The sequence below is a fragment of the Pangasianodon hypophthalmus genome, chromosome 16, assembly GCF_027358585.1.
Source record: "Pangasianodon hypophthalmus isolate fPanHyp1 chromosome 16, fPanHyp1.pri, whole genome shotgun sequence".
In the NCBI taxonomy this organism is placed as follows: Eukaryota; Metazoa; Chordata; class Actinopteri; order Siluriformes; family Pangasiidae; genus Pangasianodon; species Pangasianodon hypophthalmus.
In genome coordinates this window covers 9,234,709-9,244,161 of record NC_069725.1, presented here as the reverse complement: position 1 = coordinate 9,244,161, position 9,453 = coordinate 9,234,709, and positions in this window count along the sequence as shown.

Here is a 9,453-nt window from a genome sequence, read left to right as displayed (position 1 = left end):
AATGGGAATATTATTCATTTGTGTTTAACTTAAGCATGCCGATTAACTGCATTTGTAAAGCACATTGTGATTTTGGTTACTTGGAACCAAACCGAAACCTAGAGGTTGAGCTTGAGTTGTTTTGTAATAATTTTTATATTCATCTTGTCACTTTCTAGACTCATTGGTAACTGACAATGTAAAGTTGTAAGGCATTTTTCTTCATGATAGGAAGGAACTCACTATACTTAACTACTTACTATTTTAAAAAGGGAAAAAGAAAGTAAGTAGTAATATTGGCAAATGTAATCATTCTCTGACTCAGTCTAGCTAGGAAGTAAGATATAAAAGCTAATTTATAACCATAGCATTTATATACAAGCTTTCTCATCGCAACCCATATAATATGGAATTACTGTATATAGTCTAGCACTGGTCTGCAGTTTTTTTTTCTGTCCACCATATTTCATATTTTAATCAAGTTTTCTAATGTGTCTCTTTCTAATCTGGCTGCGCTGGCTCCCAGTTATAGCAAAAATAGTAGCAGACAGCTTAATGAGCATTGCCCCACTGGTTATCTTATAGTAGGCTGAATTTAATTGTTTCTGTAGCCTAAATAAATGTTCTATAAATGCAGTTCTGTGGAGAGCTTTGCTCTAAAACCCCTTCGCATATTGTAAACCCTATGAAAAATGGATTGTGGGAAAGATAAGAAATAATTTATGGTCCTATCACAGCCTCATACAAACAGTTGAAAACTGGTTCCAATAACTCCCACAAGCCCAGGGATGCCCAATCCTTTCCCGCACAAATTATTAAAGGCAAGGGTGTGCCCATGCTATATATGCAGCCCCGTGGAAATGAACTACAGAAGACAACTTAACAAAATCTCTAAACACACTCTCAACAATCTCCAAGTAGAATCAGCTTGTTCCTTTAGGCACATATTAAGAGGTGTACACACAGTTATATTTGTTGTACAATGCAATATGCAGAAAGACACTTGATTGCTTTACCATGAATGGTGATTTACTATTAACCACAGCAATAGTTCACACAGAACCCCAATAGGTGACATGCAGAACCCAAATGGGACTCTAGATTTCCTCACTGAGGTTTTTGTGTTTTTTATTTCAATCTTCCTTGCAAAAATACTCCAGGTCTATCAAATTGTGCACAGCCCTCTTGAAGTCATTCCACAGGGTTTCAATAGGATTTAGATCTGAGCCATTCCAAAATGTTGATCATCTTCTTCTGACGCCATTCCTTTTCTGACTTGGATTTGTGCTTTGGGTTGTTATCGTGCTGGAAGTTAAAATGTTTCTTCATCTTCACCTGTCTAACAGAGGCCTGCTGGTTTTGTGCCAAAATAGATTGGTATTTGGAGCTATCCTTGATAACTTCACCTTGGTTATGGTGTTCTTTGGGTGCTAAGCTGTCTTGTTTTTGAGCCAAAAATATCTTTTAGAAGTATGCCCAAAAAGTCCTACCTTGCTCTCATCAGACCATAAGACATTTCGCCACATGGTTTGGGGGTGATTTGGGCTGTCCCCCCAGGGCCATGGTTTCAGCAGTCAGATGAAACCAAGATGATGTCAAGAAAATCATACAGAAACAGCTGATCTTCATTTGGGGTTAATCAGAATCACTTTACTGATGACGGGTGTATGATAATTACATTTGAATATGAGTTTGAATGTGTTTAAATCTGAGCACAGTCACTAATCTATTATCAACACTGGAGATTACCACCTTGATGTTGATTATTGTCCTATATATATATATGTCCTAAACTGTTTTATTCCACCTATACCCCAGCGATTTGTCAACAGTTACATTTTTTTATTTATTAAAGAAAGATACATTGCACATTTAATCATTTATAGTAACATTTAATGTTGTGGAATGTCTGTGAGAAAAGTTAGTTCCTCTTATCACTTGTCATGTAACTGAGAAAGCGCAGAGTGCTCGGTCCTAAAAAAAAAATTCAAAGTGCTGACACTGGAAGCTCCTTCCATAAATGTTAAATACATTTCAAATGTAGGAATGGATCAAACATAGTTCCTAATCTTCATTTAGGTTTTTTTTTTTTTTTTGCACAGCCGAAGTCAGCCTATTTAAAACAGAAAAATGTGTGTGTACATTTGTGCATGTGCATGAATGTGTGTGCTCTAGTATGCTTTTGGAAGTGATAAGAAGTATCTTGGGAGGTCAGAGGGGGTGCGGGTGTTGCTTCTTCAATTGCTCCTGTGGGTGCTGACAGCTCCTGACACTACTCTCAACTTCAGCTCTTCTCTGGTCGCCAGATCTCAGCATGCCGTGTGACCCCGCAGATGAGCACGAGGAAGGATAGGCAGGAGGAGGAGGAGAAGGAAGGCGCCGCCATGGCACTGCACGACACCACTGACCCAAGCGCCTACGGGTTTCACATTACACAGAGGCCTACATCAGGAGGATCAGGCTAAACCCGCTGTGAAAAAGGTTTATAATCAGCCTAGTTCCGCGCAAGCGCTGTTTGAAAATAAAAGTTAAAGAACATTAGGAGAAACAATTTTTTGTGGTTTTGGTGGCACTATGCATATACTTATGGTTTGACATTCACGTTTGATAATTCATTAGTAGGACTGGTGGACTTTTTTGCTAATAGTATCTGCACAAGAGTGTCCCATAACCAGCCCACATGCACACACACATACATGTGTGCATGCAAAAACATTCCCTATGTCATCTTCTGTCATCTGCACTAAGCTTGCACGCTAACTGACATTGCTTTAGAAGACTTACATTCTTGCTGTCAACTGGTTGGCTGCCTCATTTGACAGGTTGTTTCGCTGCAAGTAGGCTTTTACTTTTCTTCAAAAGCATTTACTTATTTGGTCTTCAGTGAAGTGACAATTAAACAGCACATATAGGCTCTAATAGTGTGTGAACAGGTTAAAAATAGTATGTCAACTCCAAAAAAATCATTCATTCATCTTCAGTGAGCACTTTATCCTGGTCAGGGTCATGGTGGATCGGGAGCCTATCCCGGGAACACTGGGCACGAGGAGGAAATATACCCTGGATGGCACCATGCAGACCATTTATCCTTAGGGGCAATTTAGAGTAGCTAGTCCAACGCCATGTTTTTGGGATGTGAGAGGAAACCAGAGAACCCGGAGGAAACCCACACAGACACTGGCATAATATGTGACGCTCCACACACACTGAGCTCAGGGACCCTGGAGCTGTGAGGCAACAGCTACCTTGCCTGTTCAAGCAAAAAAAAGGATTTTTTAAAAACTTTGATCCCTCATCGGAGTGCTCAGTTTTACCATTTAGCATCCCTATTAAAATAAGCATGATATCAAAACAAGTTCTATTAACAGCAGCCAAATGAACAACACCAATGTATGAAGTGCTAAATGTTTTATAGGGGCTATATACGGTGGTGTAGTGTTCAGCACGCTTGCCTTGCACCCCTGGGGCTGGTGGCTCGAATCCCGCCTTCGCTCTGTGTGTGCGGAGCTTGCATATTCTCCCTGTGCTTTGGGGGTTTCCTCCTTGTACTCTGGTTTCCTCCCCCAGTCCAAAGATGTGTTGTAGGCTGACAACATATAGGGAGACATCTCTAAATTGTCCGTGGTGTGGGAGTTTGTCTGTGTTTGGTTAGCACCTGGGTGTCCCCTGCCCTGTGCCCCAAGTTCCCTGGGGTAGGCTCCTTATCCTGGATGGAACATGTTATAATATATGGGTCACTGACACACACACACAAACACACACACACATACATATATATACATTCAGGTCCGGAAGTATTTGGACAATGACAGAGTTTTTGTGATTTTGCCTTTATACACCACCACAATGGATTTGAAATAAAACAATCAAGATGTGATCGAAGTGTAGTGAAGAGGTTCCACAAAAATATGGCATTTGCCATTTAGGAATTACAGCCATTTTAAGCAAAGTACCTCCATTTTCAGGGGCTCAAAGGCATTTGGACAAAGTGACATAATTGCCAGGTCTTCACTGCAGCCACCTTCAGTTGCTGCTTGTTTGTGGGTCTTTCTGCCTTCAGTCTTGTCTTCAGTAAGTGGAAAGCATGCTCTATTGGGTTGAGATCAGGCGACTGACGTGGCCATTGAAGAATATTCCATTTGTTTGTCTTCAAAAAGTCTTGAGTTGCTTTCGCAGTATGTTTAGGGTCATTATCCACCTGCACTGTGAAGCGGCATCCCATCAGTTTTGTAGCATTTGGCTGAATGTGAGCAGAGAGTATAGCCCTATACACCTCAGAATTCATCTTGCTACTTCTGTCAGCAGTCATCAATAAACACCAGTGAGCCCGTTCCATTGGCAGCCATACATGCCCATGCCATAACACTGCCTCCACCATGTTTGACACATGATGTGGTATACTTTGGATCATGAGCTGTTTCTTTCTTTCACCATACTTCTCTCTTTCCATCATTCTGGTACAAGTTAATCTTGGTTTCATCAGTCCAAAGAATCTTATTCCAGAACATGGGAGGCTTTTTTTAGATGTTTTCTAAAAACAAATTTTAGAAATTATATTTCCTGTTCTTGAATGTTATCAGTGGTTTGCACCTTGTTGTAAACCCTTCATGAAGGTGTCTCTTGAGTGTAGATTTTGACAATGATACACCTACTTTCTCCAGAGTATTCTTGACTTCTGTTGATGTTGTGAAGGGTTTTTTCTTCACCAAGGAAAGGATTCTGCGATCATCCACTTTAGTTGTCTTCCATGGTCTTCCAGGCCTTTCTATGTTGTTGGTTTGGCCACACCTAAGGTTTCTGCTATCTTTCTTATAGATTGATGTTGTTTTTTTCAGCCTGATGATGGCCTCCTTCACTTGCATTGAGATCTCCTTGGACTTCATATTGGTAACTCCAGTCGAACAGCTACCAAATACCAGCTCAATACCTGATATCCAGACCTTTTGTCTGCTTCATTTGTCTTGAAGTAACGAGGGAATGGACCGGACCTGGTCAATTAACTTCTTCTCAGTCAATTGTCCAAATACCTTTGAGCCCATGAAAATGGAGGTACTTTGTTGAAAATGGCTGTAATTCCTAAATGGTAAATGCTATATTTTTGTGGAACCTCTTAAAATAAAGCTGAAAGTCTACACTTCGATCACATCTTGATTGTTTTATTTCAAATTCATTGTGGTGGTGTATAAAGGCAAAATCACAAAAACTCTGTCATTGTCCAAATATATATATATATTATATATATGATTTCCAGCGTTTCACAAACGAGTGAACTGTGAACTGCTCTCTGAGTGTCTGCATGGCGGTTAAGGGTAAGGAGTGGAGTGAAAGACGCCGCTTGTTTGCCCTCCACTCCTGCTAGTATATTTTGCCGCTGTTCATGTCTGAAAGGCTGGCTCCAAGCGCTAGGGGTGGGCTCTCGCCCTCTGATGGTTTTCCAGGGAGGATTTGTCAGGTCAGAGCGTGCACCGTCCGGCGGTCTCCGCTCCTCTCCCCGGGTTATTTATTACCTCTCTCCCCCGCCGGCAGCGCTGCGGCTCCGGGGCCGCTGCCAACAACGGAGGTGGGGGGCACTCCAAGGGGTCTATGGACTGTCGACCAAAGGAGACTATTATTTCATCTAGTCGGTTTCCTCAGTGTTAAATAGTGTTGATTGGGTTGATTCAAGTCTCTCTTATTCAAGAATAAAACAACAACAACAACAAAAAAGCCTGGAATAAATGAATAAATGAACAAATTTACGAGGGTTATTTAATTCTAACTGTTATTAATTAACACTGCTTCCACAGATTGTACAATTGACTTTGAAATAAATGGAAGATTCTTGCTGTGGTGATAATGCCATATGGAAAGCACTGAGTCATATAAAGCCCATGACTGTAGAAGACACACACTTGATATGCTACAGTTGTAGTTGTTGTTGTTGTTCTTTCGGCTGCTCCCGTTAGGGGTCCGCATATTTGGTTTGGCACAGTTTTTACGCCGGATGCCCTTCCTGACACAACCCTCCCCAGTTTTTATCCGGGCTTGGGAACGGCACTGGAAGTGCACTGTCTTGTGCAGCCCCAGTGGCTGGGGGTCGGTTCCCTGGCCAGGAATCAAACGCGGGCTACAGCGGTGAGAGCATCGAGGCCTAACCACTAGTCCTCCAGGGACTCGCTTAATATGCTACAGTATCTTGTTTTATTGTACTGCTAGCATCTTGTTAGTTGTTGTTTTGTTTTGCTTGAGTGTGGGTCCTAGTCCATTTATGATATATCTACTAAACTTCGTAAAAAAAAAATCAGTTTGTACCAGTTTGTTTTATTTTACTGTCAATTTAATTACATATTTATTAACTCTAGTATGTGTATTGTGTTTATTCTTCAAAACGATGTGCTACACTTTTTGTAGCATCATTATTATAACACATTTTGTTTCATATTGTTTCAAATAAGTGTTAAAATTAGCCTCAAAATCACTTTGTGGACTACCATTAACAGGTACATTAGTGCTTTTTGACTTTACATGTGTGTCATGCAAGCAACATAAAGCAGTCTTAACTAGTGGATGAAATTTTAACACATTATTTGCAGTAAAACCTTGACCATATTGCTTTTGTTAAATGTAATAACACAGTGGTTGTGCTCAATACAAATCAGTTATCTTTAACTAAACAAGTGTGTGTTAAAAGTAACACAGTCTTTGTTCTTTTTAACACATTTTTACTTAGAGTGGGTGTTGGGTGAGTCAAAAACTGCTTGTTAAACTGCTATTTTACAAATTAGACTTTAATAGCTGGAAATGTTCTGAATAAAAGAACTACTGTATATTGTGTAGAGTTTAGCTCTAAAGCATGACGAGTCTAAAAATATTGTATCACAAATTTAGAATAAATTTGCTAGGGTGGTACAACTAGTAGAGTAGCCTCCTCTCAGCTCCAGGGTCCTAGGGTCCTAACCTTGGGTTGCTGTCTGTGTGGAGTTTTGCATGTTCTTTGCATGTTCTCTCCATATCTGCATGGGTTTCTTCCAGGTTTTCCGGTTTCGTCCTACTGGTAGGTAGATTGGCTACTCTTCATGGCGGTGGTTGCTCAACAGTTAAGGCTCTGGGTTGCTGATCAGAAGGCTGGGGGTTCAAGCCCCTGCACCACCAAGTTGCCACTCCTGGGCCCTGGAGCAAGGCCCTTAACCCTCTCTGTTCCAGGGGTGCAGTAATATGGCTGACCCTGTGCTCTGACCCCAGCTTCCTAACAAGCTGTGATATGCAAAGAAAAGAATTTTACTGTGCTGTAATGTATATGTGACCAAAAAAGGCTTCTTCTTCTTCTTCTTAAATTGCCCCTAGGTGTGACTGTGTGTGTATGCGTGGTGGCCTGCGATGTAATGGTGTCCCATCCAGGGTGTATATTCCTGTCTCACGCCTGGTGCTCCCGAGATAGGCTCCAGATCACTGTGACACTGTGACCCTGACCAGGATAAAGCACTGAAGATGAATGAATATAAATCAACTATGACACTGGAACCCACATTGGAGTATAATGTTAGCTACAGAATTTATACTCTGTCCTCACAGACAAAAACAGCTTAATTGTCTTTTAACAGACAGCACTGTAAATAGCTTTACATTTTGTGAGGTTTGAAAGATTTTTTTTTTTACTTCACTTTATCAACTGTCAACAATTACATAGAGCATCACTTACTCAAAGCTCCATACTGGACATCAGAAAAACGTCCATTAATGTGGGAAATACTGATCTAGACACAACACATAAATTTGGACTTCAAAATTTGAATGATTAAGGCTGTCTACTTTTTTGACTTTCAGGATGCTGTATTACATGTATTCCTCTTCATTTATAATTATTATTGTACTACTGGACAGTACTTCTATTTAAAACTTTTACATTTTTTAGGCTTGTGGTTCACAAAAATATCTGTCTGTCAATACAGACTGAGATTTAGACTAGTTCCTGAAGGCAGTTCAGATTTCCTGCAAAGCAGGTGATGAAATTAAAAGTAAATATGCTACTCATAATAAGTGGGTGGCTGCCACTAAATAGTAGGGTGATAGAGGAAGAGAGCATAAAACTGTGTGTGTGTGTGTGAGATGGGGACTGAAAAGTTCAGGGGAACCCTTCCTGTACCTAGGGTGTGTGGGACGTACACCACTATCATCTGTAATTTCAGGGGAACCCCTCTTTCGTAAATGTTGCTCTTTGAGTCCTGGAGAGGAACTCATGACTCACTCATGATTCGTATGAAGAGAGGAGTGGGTATGTGTGTAGGCAGGGGTAACCCCCGTAGGGGATCCTCACACATAGGGTTTCAGGGATCTCCTACAAATACAAATAATCTTTCAGTACCTCCTGACCTTTTTATTTTTCCAGTCCTTTAGTGGTGTGTTTGTGGAGGCAATGTTGACTTCCTGAATTTGACTTCCTGAGTATGATAAGTTGTGTCATGTCTTGAGTTCTTCAGAAGCAACAGCGTTTCTGGTTGTGTGCAATGGAACAAGCAGAAAATGAAGCAAGAGTTTTCAGAACAATTTGTTCTGGAAAACAAAAACAAAAAACAGCATTATTACTGTACTAATACAGTATTAATACTACTGAAGCACTGGTACGTACATACAGACTACAAGTAATGTGTCATCAAAGACCTTTTAGAGAGCCAGAGTGTGTTATGGGTTAACAGTAAATTGGGTCTGATGCAGGGATGGATTACTGACTGGGCCTACTGGGCATGTGCCCAAAGACCCTGGCCACTGGGGGGCCCTAGACAAGCATAAATTTAAACCGAATAATTAGACTGATTGGTCATTATGCTAAGTCACAGCACCTATCAGCATCAGTGGGCTAATAAAATACGAACCAAAGAATGTAAAGTCACAAAATCTGAAACAAATTCAGAAATGTTATTGGTGTGTGGGTCTAAATTTGTAACCAATGAGCAATCAGTTAGGTCCTAACTCTTTTCAGCTCATTTTAAAAAGTGAGTAATGTTTCCTGCATAGGTTCATGCATGACAGGGTAGAAAGGGGGTCCCTACAGGTTCCTGTCCAGGGTTTACTAATCAGATGACTCATTTTAATATTCAGAATGTATATGAGCTATGAGTAAAAATGACAAGCTAATTCAAATTCACATGATAATTATAATCCATAAATCTAACAGAAATTACTTTTCTATTGGTCGAATATGGTGGCTGTCACTATCACCATAACAGAGACACTGTGTCATTTATTAGTAAGTGATTCATGTGTTTAAAGTAATTCTGCTGCAATGTTATTATCACCCTATTTCTATGGTAATTAATGTATCTATTAAGATTTTATATTATATTCTCTGAAAAAAAGACCTGTAGGCCAACATAATTTGTATTTCATATTTTATGAGATATAATAAAACAGACAGAAAACACAGAAAAAATCCCCTGAGTGTTGGTCTCTTTATTATAATATTGCCAAAGCAATTCTGCTGTGTACAGCACCACATTA